The sequence below is a fragment of the Mobula birostris genome, chromosome X (genome assembly GCF_030028105.1).
Source record: "Mobula birostris isolate sMobBir1 chromosome X, sMobBir1.hap1, whole genome shotgun sequence".
NCBI classification, from domain to species: Eukaryota; Metazoa; Chordata; class Chondrichthyes; order Myliobatiformes; family Myliobatidae; genus Mobula; species Mobula birostris.
In genome coordinates, this window is record NC_092402.1 from 46298779 (window position 1) to 46318961 (window position 20183).

The 20183-nt window shown below is 40.8% G+C and overlaps 1 protein-coding gene across 13 annotated transcripts in view; it reads left to right on the forward strand.

Annotated features, from left to right (window-relative positions):
• lrrc3ca (leucine rich repeat containing 3Ca) overlaps positions 1-20183 on the forward strand; it is a 105739-nt gene that overhangs the window by 44985 nt on the left and 40571 nt on the right. For 2 of the 13 annotated variants that reach the window (XM_072249313.1, XM_072249312.1), the window contains 3 exons: positions 2861-2925; positions 14036-14096; positions 19037-19285. The exons of 3 other annotated variants lie outside the window; for them this stretch is intronic. The gene's annotated coding sequence lies outside the window, so the exon portion shown is untranslated. Of the gene's footprint in view, positions 1-2860; positions 2926-5361; positions 5439-14035; positions 14097-19036; positions 19286-20183 lie in introns of all 13 variants that reach the window. 8 more of the 13 variants (XM_072249317.1, XM_072249319.1, XM_072249318.1 and 5 more) reach the window with 7 other exon arrangements.

Genomic DNA, 20183 nt, shown 5'->3' on the forward strand with positions numbered 1-20183 from the left:
ATGAACCATGAAGAATATTTACCAGACTTTCTATACAATTACTGGTTCGAAAATGTAAGTCTGTGGCCATTATGTGAGGATTGAACTGGCACAGCTATTGTGCCTATTGTGACTGAAAATTAAAGACCATAAGACATAGGAGCAGAATTAGGTCATTTGGCTCATCTAGCTTGCTCTACCATTCCATCATAGCTGATTTATTATCCCTCTTAACCCTATTCTCCTGCCTTCTCCCTGTAGCCTTTGACATCCTTAATAATCAAGAACCTATCAAACTCCGCTTTAAATATAGCCAATGACTTGGCCTCCACAGCTGTGTGCGCCAATGATTTCCACAGATTCACCACTCCTTGGCTAAAAAATTCCTCCTCATCTCTGTTCTAACAGGACAGGACTTCCTTGTTGAATCCTTAGTCTCATGCTGGAAATATGGTCTATAAGCGGATGCACTGGAGGTCTTCAGGGATCTGCTGAACCAGAGTTTATGGCCACATCTTTGGCGAGGAAGTGGGAGTCTGATGTAACTATGGACCTATATCCATGGGATGATATTTCCTTGGCTAATGGGAGAACCGCTTGAAGCTTCCAAATGAAATATTAGAATCTGAAGTGAGCTGAGGTCTTGTTACAGGAGGGAAGCTGAGCTTATATTAGTAAAATGAAAGCCTTGTAAATTATTAACAATCATTTTTGATGCCTGGTGTGTTACTCATAAAACAGAAAACACTTCTTGTCAGAGTGGAATCAATATGCAAAAGTGAACATGGAAGGAGCAGTAAGAAAACAGTGCCTCACTTAAAAATCTGGACATATCTGCAAACAATGTATTGAAATCAATGTACTTGTAACCCTTTGGGTGGGTTGGGCAAAATGACATGAGTTCCAATGTTGGGGTCTGACATGCTGTGACCTAATGATGCAAGTCTGGGTTGTGTAATATCTCAGGCTATTTAAAACTGTGCACTTGGATATGCAAATGAGGAGATCACAGAGCCGACTCGATTGGCCAAATGGCCTTGTCCTGTTACTATGACTTAAGTCTGTGATTAAAATCTGATTGAGGAGCCTTCTGGGAAATTTGGACTGTGCCAAACTCAGCAGGCCTGGTGTCTATTCCACTGAAATTTCTTCTAGGTTTCAGTGTGATTTAATTAATCGCTGTGATGTAAAAAAAACACACTTAGTTATATGTAATTAAAAATTGCCTTGACACTGAAGCAAAGGAGACTGGGGTGTTGGGGGTGACCCTCTAGATATGCATAAGCTTATGAAAAGCATAGATAGGATAGATAGTCAAAATACTTTTCTCTTGCTAGGGATATCAAGAACACGAGGGCATAGGTTTATGGTGAGAGGAGGGAGATTTAAGAGGAGATTAAACGGGTAAGTTTTTTTAAACACGAGAAGTGGCTGATATCTGAAACATGCTGGCATAAGAGATGAAATCAGATAAAATTACTCCATTTAAGAGGCATTTAGACAGATACTAAAAAAAGGCAAGGATTAGGAGGAAATGGTCTTCATATGGCTGAAAGGAATTACTGTAGATGGGCAAAAAGTTTGGCAAGAACATAGAGGGGTGTCGGGCCCATTTCTATGCTGTATGACTACATGACAATGGTTGGATCATAGATGAATGAAGCAAAATCAAGAATGACAGAACAATAGATAAAGATTACCTTTATTTGTCACCTGTCCATTGAAACATACAGTGAAATGCATCGCTTGCATGAAATCAAGTCAGCGAAGATTGTGCTGGCAGCCTACAAGTGTTGCCATGCTTCCCATGCCAACATAGCATGCCCAGAACTCACCAATACCAACCATACATCTTTGGAGTGTGGGAGGAAACTGGAGCACCCAGAGGAAACCCACATGGTCGCGGGGAGAAGGTACAAACTCATCACAGACAATGGTGGGAATTGAACCCTGATTTGTGATTGCTGGTGCTGTAAAAGTGTTATGCTAACCACTGCACTACTGTACCGCCCCTCAGTTAGTCATGCAGCATGTGTGGAAAGTTAAACCAAATGTTGTTTAGTGTGAGGGTTCTCTTTCCACAGGTGCTGCTTAACTGAGTGAGTTCTTCCAGAAGTTTCTGATATTGTTTCAAATCTCAGCATCTGCAGTATTTTTTTTTGTTTCCAGAGAGGACTGCTGTGAGCTCCAGAGTATTTTATTGGCTGCACTCATTCCCACCCCACCCACACCTTGAACTTCTTTAATTTACCTCAGAGCTAAACTTGTATCAAAAGGACCAAAAGTAAAGATGGGACATAAATTAATGGAGTTCCCATGCAGCCCCAGTTCTCTTGTGAGTTCTCAACAATCATTGCTCTGTGATCTCCCACGTGGGTGAAAAAGAACATTGCATGGGGAATAATATTATCTTGTTGTGCACAGTTCAATTGCTCTGGGATTTGCCTAGCCAAATTTCTGGAATGATGCTAAATGACCCGGAGTGGTCATTCTGCTCTGGGTAAGGTCAATTTTCAATCACCAACAACAAAAAAAAACACATTATTTTGTTATCAAGTGTTTACTATATGTAGCAATTGTTTCACAAGCTTACAATTCCAGGACAAGAGAAATGTATTTCAGGAATGGAAGTATAGGCACATGGATGAAAGAAAACTGGAGGGCTTTGTGGGAGGGAAGGGTTAGATTGATCTTAGATTAGGCTGAAATGTCCGTACAACATTATGGGCCGAAGGGCCTGTACTGTGCTGCACTGTTCTATGTTCTTTGAAAATCTGATGGTGACGGGGGCATGTTGCAGGGGATGTTAAACTGGTATAGAAAGTGTGGTTTACCACAATGTAAGATGAATTTATATTAATGACATGGTCCATTGTAACAGATAGAACTGACCACTTGATGGAAGTTATACAGCGATGAATGGAACCCTTTTCAGAAGAGCATAAGGTAACAAAAATCTAACAAAGAGAACCTAAAACAAAAGAAGAAATGAATTAGCTGTAATTATAGATTTGTAGACTTGGTCAAGGACAGAGATTAATAGGTTAATAGAGGTTAAATTAGTCAGGACGACTAAGTTTAGAAATTTAGTTTAGGATTGTGGATAATGTGAATCATGTTCTGACAGAGTTTCATTAATGCAGTTTTGAAAAACAGTTGACTGGGGACATTACCAGAGAGCAGATTGTGAAGTGACTGAAAGAGGAAAGGCAGTGTATATCACTTGGTGCCAGTGTTTAGTCAGATTGTACCAGCTCTGTGAGACTTCATTAATCCCCCTTCACTGCGCCTTCTCACAACAGAGAAGCATTTCCTCATTTATTTATTCACTTGTTTTAATGTGACTAGTTAATCTGCTGCCGCCTGTGAATTCCAGACTTGTTCTGATGAAGGGTCCTCAACCTCTCTCACCACAACTCTGAAATGATCACTAAACTGTTCCCACAACCTATGGACTCACTTGCAAGGACTCTACAACTCATGTTATCAGTATTATTTTTTGTACTTATTTATGTTTATATTTATTGTTTTCTTTTTGTATTTGCAGTTTGTCTTCTTTTGCACATTGGTTGATTATCAGTCTTTGTGTGTAGTTTTCCATTGATTCGATTGTATTTCTTTGTCTACCGTGAATGTCTGCAAGAAAATGAATCTCTGGGTACTATTTGGTGACATGTACGTACCTTGATAATGAATTTACTTTGAGCTTTGAACCTAAAACATTAACTATGCTATGCAGACTACACATGCTGCTTGACCTACTTAGTGTTTTCTGTATTTCTGTTCTTATTTCAAAATTTTAGCATTTTAATTTGTACAATTTTCATATTACAGACCACATCAACTCATAGTTATGAAAGGAAAAAATATTCCTGTCATCCCTCTTCCACCTGCCAATCATTTTGTACCCATGATCTCTGGTTAACCTGTTCTGCCGTTGAAAACAGTTCCTCATTTATTATGCCATCAAAATCATTCATGACTCAGATTTCATCGAGCCTTAGTTAATCTTCCCTGCTCATAGGAGTATGGGAACTAAATCACTTATCACCTTAGGTCTGTTTAGGACAATCATGGTGGTTCTGTGACCTTCTCATTTGTGCAAACAACGTAGCCCAATGAATGTACTGAATAGGTGGACATAGCAGCAATGTGACAATCAGAATCAGGTTTATTGTCACTGACGTATGCTGTGAAATTTGTTGTCTTGTGGCAGTAGTACAGTGTAATACATAATAAAAAATACGATAAGTTACAATAAGACATATAAAAATTCTTCACGATTAGTGCAAAAAAAGGAGAAAAATAGTGAGGTAGTGTTCATGGGTTCATGAATCATTCAGAGATCTTCAGAATCAGAATAGAATCAAATTTATTAGCACTGACCTATGTCATGAAGTTTGTTGTTTTGTGGAAGCAGAACAGTGTAATGCATAAAGAAATGCTATAAGTTACAATAAGAAATATTAAAAGATAAATAAGCAGTGCAAATAGGGAGCAAAATCGTGAGGCACTGTTCATGGGCCTTTCAGAATTCTGATGTTGGAGGGGATGGAGCTGTTCCTAAAACAATGAATGTGTGTCTTCAAGCTCCTGTACCTCCTCCCTGTTGCTCGTAAAGGGAAGAGCGCACGTCCTGGGTGGTGGGGGTTCTTAATGATGGATTCTGCCTTTTTGAGGCATTGCCTTTTGAAGATGACCTTGATGGTTGGGAGGCTGGTACCCATGATGTTTACAACTGAGTTTACAACCCTCTGCAACTTTTTCAGTCCTGTGCATTGACACTCCATACCAGATGGTGATAAAACCAGTTAGAGTGCCTTGGTACATCTGTAGAAATATACCAGAGTCTGTGAAGATATACCATTTTGTTGATGGTCCCACTAGGAAAAACTTTGGTGGCATTCAGGCCAGGCCAAAGTATTGGGGGACAGTGTGGGGAATGTGGTCTTGACTGAACAATGGGGGAAGTGAGATTGATGTGTTAGTATAGGGGTGTGGAACATGGGAGAGGGGATCTAGTAGGATACAAGGTAGGTATGAAACTTACTTCAGTGGGGTCCTGGTCCAGTGCTGGAGAGTAAGGATCTAGTTATCCCAAGAGTGTCCAATGATTGTTCTGTTCTGACTTTGACACCTAAACCACCAGATTCACTTTTGAATGTGTCATGGGATTTGCACAAAATTTTGTTTGATTGGCAGCCTGTTTTTGAAAAGCAAATCATGGTAGCTTAAATATGCTTTCCTACATTTAAAAAAATTGATATAGTTTTCACTTTTAAATGTGGGTGGTCTATCAGTAGTCTTTAGCATTGATAAAAAAGTTCAAAGTTCAAAGCTCAAAGTAAATTTATGATCAAAAATTTATGATATGTATTTCAGAGGTGCCAGGAGGCGAAAGGAAGTCATACACATGAAATACACTCAGTGGTCACTTTATTAGGTACCTGCTCATTAATGTAAGTATCTAATCAGCCAATCATGTGGCAGCAACTCAATGCATAAAAGCATGCAGACATGGTCAAGAGGTTCAGTTGTTGTTGTTCAGACCAAACATCAGAATGGGGAAGAAATGTGATCTACTGTAAATGATTTAGACTGTGGAATGATTGTTGGTACCAGATGAGTTGGTTTTAGTATCACAAGTTAAGGGTTGACTGATCTACCTTGCATATTTCTATGAACAGGGGAAGCATGAGACAGCCAGGTAATGGTCTATATACTCTTATTTGACCCCATAACCTTTCTATCACCAGGAGAGTCTACTCCCACCTATGTGACCTCATCAACCCAACCCTGCCCCTGCCTCAGCTCAACAGTTATTGAGACTCCCAGCCATGATCAAGCATCAGCTTTATTTGCCATATACATTTACATTTATTAGAAATTTGGCATGATATGCAACAAAAAACAATTCAACAAACATTCAACAAATATGAAGAATAAAGAATTACGTAAAATATAAAGTTAGTGTTTTGAAGTATGGATATGCAATAAAACATGCATAAATACATAAATACCAGCATGCATAAACAGCATTATAAAAAGCGGTAACACACATAAAATGCTGGAGGAACTCAACAGGCCAGGAAGCATCTATGGAAGAAAAGTATGGTCGACTTTTCGGGCCAGGACCCTTCAGTAGGAAGTCTCAGCCCAAAATGTCGACTGTACTTTTTTCCATAGATGCTGCCTGGCCTGCTGAGTTCCTCCAGCATTTTGTGTGTGTTGCTTGCATTTCCAGTATCTGCAGATTTCCTCTTGTTTATAGAAAGTGGTTTAGGGTGTTTGCAGTGACTGAGATAATAGATAGATCGGGGCATGAGGGGCTGACTAGAATGGTTGATCAGATAAACTGCCTGGGGGAAGAAACTTATAAGATGGCATGAAGTTTTTGCTTTAATAGCCCTATAGAGCTTTCCAGAAAGGAGCTTTTAGAAAAGGCAGTTTTCAGGGTGGGAACTGTCCGCAATGATTTTTTTCCTTCCCACTTCTTTGTCCTGGGCACATACAATGACCTTTTTAGCTGACCTGACAGCTCATTGTAGCTTTCATACATTGCGAGAGGATATTGCACCACACCAGACAGTAATGGCTGATGTGAGGATGCCAAAGTAGAACCGCATCAGTATCCCCTGGGGAAGATGGCATTTTACAAACTGCCGCAAGGCGTACAGCCTTTGCTGAGCTTTTTGGTTAATGAAGGAGATATGGTTCTCCCACATGAGGTCCTGCAAAATAATAATGCCCAGGAACCTAAATGTTGAAAGATGTTAACTGTAAAATTGTTAATGATGAGTGGGTGGAGAGGAGACACATTTCTCCTGAAGTCTGTAGTTTTGAGGGAGACTTTGTTACCTGTAGTTTCCGTGAGTTCAGAGCTTTTCTTTCCACTGTTCTCCTTCATAATACCAAAGTCTTCATTTTATTATATAAAAGTTGGGGGAATTTAATGCCATATCTAAATTCCCAATTTGTTCCCTTAGCTGTAGGGAAGATAATGGGGAGGAAATATTCCATGGATAGGCTGTGAGTGGAAAAGCAGAGGAAAATGACACAGGAAATTTACTGAAGGATACAGGGATAGTGTCAAAATAACTGTTTCGTGTTGGACAATGAACCCATGAACACTATCTCACTATTTTTGGTTTGCTCTCTTTTTCCATACTTATTTATTTTTTATACTGTTGGAAATAATTTGTAAGACATATACTGTATATTTCCTATTATAATTTATAGTAGATTTTATGTATTGTACTGATGCAAAATAACAAATTTCATGACATACTGTATGTCAGTGATAATTAATGTGATTCTGATTCTGCTTTTGAGAGGTTAAACAGACTCTTTGTCATGAATTAAAGATGATAAACATTAACTTTATTTGCCACGTGTACATTGAAACATGCAGTGAAATGTGTCATTTATGTCATTGTTTGTGTTGCGCTGGAGGGCAGCCTGCTAGTGTCACCACGCGTCCAGCGGCAACACAGCACGTCCAAAACTCACTAACCCTAACCTGTATGTCTTTGGAATGTGGGAGGAAATTGGAGCTCCCAGAGGAAACCACTCTGTCACAGTGAGAACATACAAACTTCTCTCAGACAGCTGTGGGAATCGAACCCTTATCAATAATCACTGGCGTTGTAAAGGGATTGCACTAACTGCTGTGCTACTGTCCCCACCCTCTTTTCCATGTGTTATACTTTAATATAAAAAAAGGTTGAGGCTAAATTTCATCCTTTAGGAAGCTTATATATTTATTTACTTCAAACCTGCTGAGCGCACATATCTGCTGATATAGCCCCTACATACAGAAAGCAAACAGTGTTTGTCAAAGATCAAAACAGTGACAAACATCTTAAACCCTGTTGGCTTGCAGCAGGACAATTATCAGCTATATACCTTTAGCCATTTATTACTACAAGAATTATAGATGTTACTGCATTCAGAAAAACATGTTCTGTTGCTGATTCCCTGTGCATTCTGTTGCCTGGAACAGCACATCTCATTTGCAAGTCTCGTATATTTTTATTTGCTGAGTCCACACTTGAGCAACTTCCAGTGTGTTCTCATAGATTGGGTTCACCTCTTGATAACAACCGCCTCAGAATTCACTCGTCGCTGATCCTGCGCAGTGACCCGTCCTTTAACATCTCACCATTGTGTCTTGTGATAACTTCCTTAATTCAGCTAAAAGCTCAGCCACTGTTTTTACTGGTTTTCTTAAATATGAATCAAACTTAAGCATTTGCCCAATCTTGCTGGGCTTTGGGTTAAAGAAATTCTTCAACAAGCTTCTTAAATTTTTCTGACAAGGTTTCTCTGGGCTCAGCAGGTTTCTCATTAGACTACACGGATGGGCTTCCACACTATTTAGGATAGACTCTCGTTCTTTTATTTCATCAACAATGTCTTTTGCAACAGGGATAGGCAACAATACTTTCAGAATATTCCTCCCATGTCTGGGTTTAAGAGTTATATGCTGTCTATTGTAGCTACTTTATTTTCATAGAATATAGAAGAGCAGCACAGTAGAGGCCCTTTGCCCATAATGTTGTGCTGACCTACTAACCCACTCTCAAATCCTTCCCTTCCACATAGCCCTCCATCTTTCTTTCATCTATGTTCCTTTCTAAGAGGCTCTTAGATATCTCTATCGTAACTGCCTCTACCATTACCCCTGGCAGTGCATTCCATGCACCCACGACTCGCCATGTGAAAAAAAGAACATCTCTCCTATACCTTCCTTCACTCACCTTAAAATTGAGTATTCACCATTTCTGTCCTGGGAAAACGTCTCTGTCCACTCTATCCATGCCTCTTATCATCTTGTGCACTTCTATCAAGTCATCTCTCATCTTCTTTTTCTCAAAAAGAAAAGTCTGAGCTCGCCTTCACCTAAAGTGTGTTTAGAATATGCGAGTTCCCTAGTTATAGAACCAACAAGTTACTTTGTAGTCACTAAGGCGATTAGTAAGGATAGAGCTATCACCAAAACATCCTTTATAGAGGATATCAACATTCAATCAATAATAGTGGATGTATAACAACATATCAAAATTCATATCACAGAGCTTAAAAATACACTCCTACTCATATATACATCACATTAATTGAAGCAAATGGTACAGATTAATCCAAAGATTAGCTAGATAAACACACAAGGGCGTAACAAATAGAAAGTTCATTTAGTTAATAGAAGGAATGAAGCTTAGTAGGATGTGTCTCTTCTAGAGGGGCTTGCTGGGAATGGCCAATTTCTTTGTTATATGTACTTGGAATTTTGATGTAAATTATATTATTATAAAGTAATTAATTAGTGTTCCTATTAAACATTCCTCCAACCTGGTTCATTATGATGAAAAATAATTACAGTAATGGGAAAAAAAGAAAGAATAAAAAGACGTTTAGATAGACACACGAATGTGAAGAAAATCAATGGATATCGATATTGTGTAAGCAGAAGAGATTGGTTTAGTTGGCTATTTGATTACTAATTTAATTGGTTTGGCACAGCATTTTAGGCCTGAGAGCCTGTTTTGTGCTGTACTGTTCTATACTCTATGTTATACAACAAAACAAATGATTCTGCTAACCATTACACATTTAAAAAAACATGTGGGAGAAGATCCTTCTTCCTTTCAGAAAGTTTCTTGAGACAGAGGTCACAGAAAGCTAGCATGGAAAGTCAAGGGTTTTGGTCATCAGTTTGTGAAGGTGAGCACAGGCACGTTGATCTGCTGCAAGAAGATGAATACACAAGCTCCGGGGAGGTATGGCAGTGCAGATAATGCCCATTATATTCAACAAACAAACAGCAGACAGGAGGATTAATCAGAATATTTAATGGAGATTCCAAAGCATAGTGAGCATTACTGGAGGGTAATTTGTGATTCTTGTCACCAACTAAGATTCTTCATGCTGTGACCTTATTCTGAAAGCTGGTCACTGCCTTATTAATAAGCCATCTCTCCCTTGCAGTTTACAGCTCTATTTCCCTTGGAGAATTAATTCTCACACAAGAAGTCTGCACTCAGAATAGAATTGTACCAGACATTATGTTCTTTTGTCTACCTACATCAAACTGTAATTAGAAAAAGAGGCAGTCCATATGGCCCCTGGAGCCTGAGCCACAATTTACTAAAATCACAGTCATTTCTGTCCCTTAAATAAATGTTCAGTTGTGTCATAATGTCCAAAAATCTATCAACTTCACCCTTGAATATATTCAATGATTCTGCCTTCACAGCACTCTGGGTAGAATTGTAAGGACTCAGGATATTCCAGGAGAAGAAATCTTACGTCACTTCGTTCCCAAGTGGTTGAGTCGTTATGTTGAAATCATGCCCTCTAGTGCCCTCTAGATTCTCCAGATAAAGGAAGCAAGCTCCCATCATTCCCTTTGTCAATCCAACAGCTATATATTAGATCATCACTCATTCTTCACTCCAGTGGATAAGGCCTAAACTAGAGGGTGAATTTTATTCAGATTGTAAAACAAACGTGTGTACATGCTGGAGTCAATTGGTGAAACTTCATCAGCTTATTAGCATTTTATTGAGAGCAACTAAGGAGCAAACATGCAGGATTGTGAGTAAGTGAATAACGAACGAACATTGAGATTGAGGTCCAAAAAAGAGATGCTGAGATGCTGTTACCTTGGTTGTGACTTGAAATGAAGCTTTTTAAATGTTTGTACAGAAATTCCTTGTCTGCTATCCAATTAATCATAGTTACTTACCAAAGACAAATGGGAAAATATAGGATTTAGATGGTGTAAGATGGTATTTTGGCATTTGGAATTCAATTTATTGACTGAGGATATGGATGAATGATTATTTTCCAGAATAGTTTTGATTAGTTATTAAACAGTAATAGACAATTACAACTTGTAGGATTTTATACAACCTGGACCATTTACAATGCTGGGTTTACAACCTTGGTTTTAAAAATTGAGCTCTGTAATTTCTCATTTGATGCATCCTTTGCTGCTCATTGTACAGCTTGATACTGCTAGCTAGGGGAATCAATTATCCTTTGGTGCTGTTACTAAAACATAACACGTCTGTGGTTGCACCAGGGATAATATCCCAAACAGTGTGCTCTTGGCTTGGAATAATAAACCGAATCCGAGGAAGCTTAGCCTAGAAATGTAATTTTGTCTCAGGACTGACTTTTATGCTGATTGCCCCTCTGGCGTTTTCTATAAATGAGTCAGTTCATTTTTGTAGATGTTCATTTGGCCAATTGTGGCTTGTTTTGGTCATGCCATCTACCACACATCCAGAACCTGAAGGCATATTGCTTACTTGTTTGCCTAAAGGACAAGGAAAACTTCAGTGGAGATTGGCTCCAGCTAATCTTTGCTGTTTGCTGACCTTCATCATAAGCTGGAAAGCAAACTACTCAGCACTTTCATTAAAATACTGAAGTCTAAAAGGACTGAAACAAACATCAGAAATTGGTGGAAGGAAATGCAGGGCTTCAGAAAATACAAGGACCAGGTTCCTAGTCGTGGTAACAACGTCAGCAACATAATCAAATTTTTCAATGACAAAGCTTTTGCTTTTGAAGATATTTCCTTTGCTAATTAGACAGTCTGGCAGGTCAACAATAGTTTTAGCTGAGTATTGTGCTTCTGCTTGCAAATCATATTACTATATCTGTAAGGTACTGTTAGCAGAAATATTAATATGATTGGCAGGAAGGATCCAGCCCCACTCTCCCACCTGCTTCCAATTCAGGATTGATCTGGATATGATGTAGCCGGCTGCTTTAACCTGAATTTAGTTTCACTTTAATTGAACACAGCCAGTGCAGGACACTTCTTGTTCACAGCTTTGGTGATCTAGTCAAACCCTGGCCTCTTCTTTGTTGGTGAGGAGTTCGCTTGTTCTCCGTGTGACCATGTGGATTCCTTCTAGGTACTCCCATGAGTGATGGTGGGTCAGTTAGCCCTTGGAATGGTATCTATTTTGTAAGTGAATGGTAGAATCTGTGTGGGGCGATGGGGGATTTGATTGGAGCTTTAGAGGATAAAATGGATTAGCATAAGTGGGTGCTTGGTGGTCAGCACCACCTTGGTGGGATGAGGGGCTTGTTTCAGTGCTGTATTCTCTTATGATAAGGATAGTGGCAGGAACCAGTGACTCCTTTTATGACCTCAGGCATCTCAAAACACTTTACAGCAGGTTTAGTACTTGAAGTCCAGCCAATGCTGTGATACAGAAAACATTTCTGTATTGTTGCATCCATTCCTTTATTCTGCCCTTAATACCAAAACATTTTAGTCATCTCTTCCAAAACCTTTGGAACTGCCTCATGTCTCCCTGTCTTGCTTCATTTTCCCCAATTCATGAACCTCCTTAAGTATTACCTCTTGAACCATATCTTTTACAGTTCCCATCTCACGTCTGTTTCATTCTTAATCTAAATTATCATGAAACTTGAGTGTTTTTTCTCAATTAAATAAACTCATTACCAAAATGATTCTAGGGAAGAGGGTTATAAGGATATACCAGAGAAGTTAGCCTTGTTCTCTGCAGAAGAGGGGAGAATACAAAAGGGTCTGATGGATCTTGAAGGGTATAAGCAGAGTAAATAGAGATGGTACAAATCAGTGGCAGTGTCGAGAACTACGGAACACAGTGAAGACGGTTGACAAATGAATTGAAAGTGACATGGGCATGAGGTAAAAGTGTTTTATACAGCAAGTGGCTGGGGATGGAAGTGAAACTGATTCAATTGTAGCATTCAAGACGATGTTGTCCAAGTAGATAAATTGAAAGAATTGTGTAGAGAGTGGGACACGCTGGATTGTTCCTTGTGAGCTGCTAGAGACTCACAGGGGTATATGTCCTCCTTCTGTGTTCTTAACCATCCTGGTATCAAAAATAAGCAGCTAGTCAATACTACACTCAGTGGCCAATTTATTGGGTATCTCCTGTACCTGACAAAGTGGCCACTGTGTATATGTTCATGGTCTTCTGCTGCTGTAGCCTGTCTATTTCAAGGTTCGATATGTTGTGCATTCAGAGATGCTCTTCTGCACACCACTGTTGTAATGGGTGGTTACTTGAGCTACTGTCGCCTTCCTGTCAGCTTGAAGCAGCCTGGCCATTCTCTTCTGACCTCTCATTAACAAGACGTTTTTACCCACAGAACTGCTACTTACTGGATGGTTTTTGGTTTTTAAACTCTAGAGACGGTTGTGCATGAAAATCCCAGGCGATCAATAGCTTTGGAGATGCTCAGACCACCCTGCCTACCCTCAACAATCACTCCATGGAAAAATCAATTCGAACACTTTTCTTCCCCATTCTGATGTTTGGTCTGAACAACAACTGAACCTCTTGACCATGTCTGCATGCTTTTATGCATTGAGTTGCTGCCACATGGTTGGCTGATTAGATATTTGCATTAACGAGCAGGGATACCTAATAAAGTGGTCACTGAATAAAGCCTGATATATACTTCTGCCTCAACGCGTCGCCATAAGTACTGTGTCGCCGCAAACCCTACGCAAAGCCGACGCGGAACCCTACGCGAGAGCCTGCATTGCTGCAACATGCACCTCTCCCAAAATGTAACCGCGTGTCACGGCAACGCAGAACGCAACAGCTGTGATTGGTCCGCTTGGTAGCATCGCATTTCATCCTACGCTGCAATAGCTTCCCATTGGCCGACTGAAGGGCAGGGAAGGAGCTCTGGCTGCAATGCTTTCCATAAAGCTTTACAGACCTCCGAAATTATGGAGGACACATTTTGCTTTTACGAAGAAAGACGCTTGCATCTTGTTTACCCCGAGAAAGACTACCATGACCATGAAGCCTTGCGCAGGCAGGTGAGTGCGCATGCGTGACGTGCATGCATTGCAGAGCGGCGCAGACACGCCAACGCACAAGTATAAATGCTCACAACGCACGTAGGTTACGGCGTCCAGTTAACGCAGAAGTATAGATCAGCCATTGGGCAGCAGCAGTTACAAAATTGCATTGCACCATTTAACTTGTGTAAAAGGTTGTTAGAATTTACTGTGTCTGCTTAATCCTAGATTTAGAAGTGCACAGTGGATTCGCTTTTCCATTCTCTACACCAGCTCTGCTTCTTGCTTGGCAAGTATCACGTTATAAATATTTGTGTATTGTTAGCTAAGACTAGCTGAAAACATTACTAAGACTAACTCAGTGAGCGGGCTGGGGCTGACTCTTATTTTCTTCAGCATGCGCTGAGTAAAATGATTTCAGTGGCTCCTTTTATGACCTCAGGCATCTCAAAGCACTCTAAGCAGGTTTACTACTTGAAGTCCAACCAATGCTATGATACAGAGAACATAGGAACTAATTTGAGAATGATACTAGTATAGAAATTGGGAAGAACTGCCCTGCTCTCCTTCAAGTAGTGTTGCGAGATCTTTGATTCCCTACATTAGGGGGCAAAAGAGGTACACTGATAGATTTAACAATGCGGCACACCTTCAGTACTGCACTGGAGTGTCAAGGACTAGATTTTTGTGGAGTTCATGACTCATGGTGAGACTAGTACACAATAACTTACAGTTGAAATTAGTGGAGGAGGAACTGTACCATAACAGATTCAGATTCATTTATTTATCACGTGTACATCAAAACATACATCATTTGTGTTAACAACCAGCACAACTTAACAATGTGATGGGGGGCAGCCTGCAAGTGTCGCTACACATTTCTGTGCCAACATAGCATGCCCACAATGCTCATCACAACAACACAGAAAACAACAAGCAACAAAACAACAGCAAAGTAAGCCACTTACCTCCCATCAATCCACCCCCGTTCCTTTTGATGGGTAGTGACAATTGTGACGGAGGAAGTACAGTAACTGCTTCGCACCTAGAGAAAATTCACAAACAGCAGCATGATAATTACCAAATTATCTAAAGCAGAGGTAACCAACTTTTTTTATGCTATGGAAACATGGCAAAGAATATAAAACATTCTGTTTCCTCGGGCATCTCCACATTACCTTTTTGGCATTACCGTAATAACTTTGGGGATGCTGACATTGTTGTCAAGGCCAGCCCCAAGAGAAGATGTTGGGCAAAGTTATTCTGGTGAACATATTTCCATAGTGCTGTTGAAGATTTAGACCCAATAATGATGAACAAACATATAATTCCAAATCAAGTTGATGTCCAGTTTGAAGAGGAACCTGCAGGTGGTGGTGTTCCAAGGCACCTCTTGCCCTTGTTGCTCTTGGTTCCAAAGGTCACATGTCTGGGAGATGCTGTTGGAACTGGGAAGTTGGCTTGGAAGCGATTAGAAATGCTGTAGTTTGTACTGGAGGCTCTGGTTACCGGATGAGATTAGAAGTACATTTGAACTTCTGCCTGGAATTTGAAAAGGTGATTTCGGTCACACTGAGAAAAGCATAGACTTTGTTCAGAGTATTAGTGGCTATGTCCATGGGGAGCCAATATGATGATAGCATTGGATTGGAACAGCTGTTCTTCCTTCAGCACCACCATTTCAAAACTATGTGTCTGTCACGCTCCCGTCTATATTTTCACCTGCTATTGGTTTCATGTCAATTTGGATTCTCATTAAATTTGATCCTTTCCTAAATTTAATCCAGTGTATCATGATATCCAACAAAATGGATTTTCATTTACTCTTAGTAGGAATGCCAACCAACCAGTGTTACCCTAAACTTAGTCTACAGGGAACTGAAGATAAATCTTCCAGTCTCTGCTGCGAGCAAGCTAGAAGTAAAATTATAGAAGCAACAAAATAATTATTGGGGATGGAAGCTGATCTCAGTTAAGACCATGCACAATGTCAGTTCAGCTCCTCCATGCTTGTGAACTTGAATATGCACTAAATCACTGGACATGCTCTCTGGAATCCATTGGTGTTCAATATAATTTTGGTTGCTACTCATTCAACATGCTCCTGCACAGGAGTTGACCACAAGTGCCAAAGAACTTTAAAGGTGAAGAAAGTTTCAAAAAGTTATGTGCGACCTGTTTCTGTGCAAGTTAAAGAAATGCTTACTTTCCTCCTCATTGTTGCCACGGGTCAAACACTGTGAGCCACTTGACAGTAGATCCTTCTGCCTTCAACCATCAGGCTCCTGAACCAGTGTGGACATCTTCACTCACCTCAAATTTGAACTGATTCCACAACCTATGGACCCACTTCCAATGATTCTACAACTCATATTCTTAGTATTATTTACTTGTTTATTTGTTATTATTACTTGTTTCTTTTTGTATTTGCACAGTCTTCTGTCTTTGTGTATAGTTTTCATTGATTCTATTGTACTTCTTTGCTCTACTGTGAACGCTTGCAAAAAAAAAAGAATAACAGGGCAGTATTCGGTGACATATATGCACTTGATAATAAATCTACCTTGTGATTTTTTTTAACTTTTTAACTTTTGCCTCATTCCTGTTTCCACCCCCTTATTGGTGATATCCCATAAAAATGCCTGGATGGACTATGACCACGATATGTCTATCCAGTGGCTTATTACAGTGAGCACAAACTTCTAGACCACTACCTGAATGAAACTGCAATTTGGCCCTCCTCCCCACCCAAGCATCACTTCACTGAGACCCAGAAAGAAAAAACTGAGCACCTCCACTAATGGAAGAAAGCTTCCTGTTTGAACAAATCATTCAAAGTTAATTTGATTAATGATGCATTAAGGACGCATTGCTTGCAGCTGAGCCCAAAACAAACTGTAGCATCGAAGACAAGTACAAAACTGTGTACCTGAATCAGAATCAAGTTTAATATCACTGGCATATGTTGTGAAATATGTTGTTTTCTGACAGCAGTACCAAGCAATACATAACAATAAAACTATAAATTACAAGAAGAAGCAAACAAATAAATAAATAAATATGTATTTATATTTATATAAATATACATAAATTAAAAAAGTAGTGCAAAAAGAGAGGGAAAAAATAAAAATATAAAAATAAAAAAGTACTGAGGAAGTGTTCATGGGTTCTTTGTCCATTCAGAAATCTGATGGCAGAGGGGAAGAAGTTGTTCCTGAAGCATTGAGTGTGTGCCTTCAAGCGCCTGTACATCCTTCTAGATGGCAGCAATGACAAAAGGAGATGGGGGTCCTTAATGACAGGTGCTGCCTTATTGAAGCATTGCCTTTTGAAGATGTCCTCGATGCTGGGGAGGCTAGTGCTCATTGTGAAACTCTCTGCAGCCTTTTCTGATCCTGTGCAGTAGCCCCACCATAACCAGACGGTGATGCAACCAGTTAGAATGCTCTCCATGGTACATCTGTAGAAATTTGTGAGAGTCTTTGGTGACATTCCAATACTCCTCAAACTCCTAATGAAATATAGCCTCTGTCGTGCCTTCTTTGTAATTGTGTCAATGTGTTGGGCCCAGGATAGATCCTCAGAGATGCCGACACCCAGGAACTTGGAACTGTTCATACCTTCCACTGCCGATCCCTCGATGAGGACTGGTGTGTGTTCCCTCAACTTCCCCTTCCTGAAGTCCACAATCGATTCCTTGGTCTTACAGATGTTGAGTGCAAGGTTGTTGCTGTGACAGCACTCAACCAGCTGATCTATCTCACTTCTGTACACCCCCTCGTCACCATCTGAAATTCTACCAACAATAGTTGCATTGTTGGCAAATTTACAGAAGGCGTTTGAGCTGTGCCTAGCCACGCAGTCGTGGGTGTAGAGAGAGTAGAGCGGTGGGCTACGCATGCATCCTTGAGTTGCGCCAGTGTTGATTATCAGCGAGGAGGAGATGATACTTTTGATCCTCATAGACAGAGGTCTCCCAATGAGGAAGCTAAGGATCCAGTTGCAGAAGGAAGTACTGTACAGAGGCCCAGGTTTTGGAGCTTTTTGATTAGAACTGAAGGTATGATTGTGTTGAACACTGAACTGTAATCAATAAACAGCAGCCTGACGTAAATATTAATAATATTGTCCATGTGATCCAAGGCCGAGTGGAAAGCCAGTGAAATTGCATCCACTGTAGACCTATAGTGGTGATAGGCAAATTGCAGCGGGCCCAGGAAGTTGCTTAGGCGGGTGTTGATTCTGGTCGATACCAAACTCTCAAAGCACTTCATCACAGTAGGTGTGAGCGCAAATGGGCAATAGTTGTTGAGCCAGCTCACCCTGCTCTTCTTGGGCACTGGGATGATTGTCACCCTTTTGAAGCAGGTGGGAAACATTGACTACAGCAGTAAGAGATTGAAGATGTCATTGAACACTTGTTGGTTGGCACAGGTTTTCAGAGCCCTCCCCAACCACCCCCCACCCCCAAATACACCTTCAGGTCATGACACCTTGAGATGATTCACTCTCTTGAAAGATGTTCTGACATCGATCTCTGAGACAGACAGAGATCTCAGGGTCCCTGGATTCTTCAGGGATTTGCATAGATGTAGTTTTACACTTCCTTTCAAAGCATGCATAAAAGGCATTGAGTTCATCTTGGAGTGAAGTATCACAGCCATTCATGATGTTAGGTTTTGCCTTGTAGGAAGTAATGGCTTGCAAACCCTGCCAGAACTGGTGTGAATCTGATTCCATCTCTAATTTCAATTGGAATTGTTTTTCACTCTGAAGATAGCTTTATGTAGGTCGTACCTGGACTTCTTGTTTGGTTCTGGATCATCTGTCTGGAATGCCACAGATCGAGCCCTCAGCAGACTACAAATCTCCTGGTTCATCGACAGTTCCTGGTTTGGGTACGTCCAACATGCTCTCAAAAGCCCACACTCATCCACACAGACCTAGATGAAGTCGGTGACAACTATGACATATTCATCCAGACTTGAAGATGAATCCCTGAATTTTGTCCAGTCCACTGACTCAAAGCAGTCCTGTAAGCTTCCTCTGTCTCCCTTGACCATACCTTCTTTGTCCTCACCACTGGTGCTGTGGTCTTCAGTCCCTGCCTATACGCTGGGAGTAAAAGTACATCCAGGTGATCAGACTTTCCAAAGTGTGGGTGTGGGATGGCATGGTAAGTATTCTGGATGGTGGTATAACAGTGGTCAAGTGTGTTGGCTTCTCTAGTTCCACAGGTGATACGTTGGTGGTAGTTGTCCAGAGACTTCTTCAAGGTGGCCTGATTGAAATACCTGGCAAAAAGATGAAAGGCATCAGTGTGTACAGTTACGTGCCTGCTGATTACAGTGTTGAACTCCTCCAGCGTCTTCTTGATGCCGGCCTGAGGTGGAATGCATACCGCTACTAGGGTGATGGTGGAAAACTCCCTCAGCAGATAAAAAGGACAATACTTGACTGCTAGATATTCCAGATCAGGTGAGCAGGACTGAGACAGAACCACGTCTCTGCACCACAATGAGTTAATTATAAAGCATATTCCACCTCTTCTTCCTTTAAAAGTCTGAGCTGTTCTGTCTTTGCAGAGAATGGTGAAGCAATTGAGCTATAGTGCTGTGTACAAAATGGCACTGGTGAGCCACATTTCCGTGAAATAAAGTACACAGCAGTCCCTGATGACCCTCTTGTAGAGCCATCTTACTCTGAGGTCTTCAGTTTGATTTTCCAGAGACTGTACATTCGACAGAAGCATATTTGGGAGTGGGGGTCTAAAGCCTCTGCGTTTCAATCTTACTTGCAGCCCAGCATATTTTCCTCACTTCCGATTTCTTAAAGGGAAACTGCACTCACGGCCTGAGTCTGCAGCCTGCAATCTGCCAAATAGATATCAATATCAAACAACAGGAATTCTGCAGATGCTGGAAATTCAAGCAATACACATCAAAGTTGCTGGTGAACGCAGCAGGCCAGGCAGCATCTCTAGGAAGGGGTGCAGTCGATGTTTCGGGCCGAGACCCTTCGTCAGGACTAACTGAAGGAAGAGTGAGTAAGGGATTTGAAAGTTGGAGGGGGAGGGGGAAATCCAAAGTGATAGGAGAAGACAGGAGGGGGAGGGATGGAGCCAAGAGCTGGACAGGTGATTGGCAAAAGGGGATACGAGAGGATCATGGGACGGGAGGTCCGAGAAGAAAGACAAGGGGGGGGGACCCAGAGGATGGGCAAGAGGTATATTCAGAGGGACAGAGGGAGAAAAAGGAGAGTGAGAGAAAGAATGTGTGCATAAAAATAAGTAACAGATGGGGTACGAGGGGGAGGTGGGGCCTAGCGGAAGTTAGAGAAGTCGATGTTCATGCCATCAGGTTGGAGGCTACCCAGA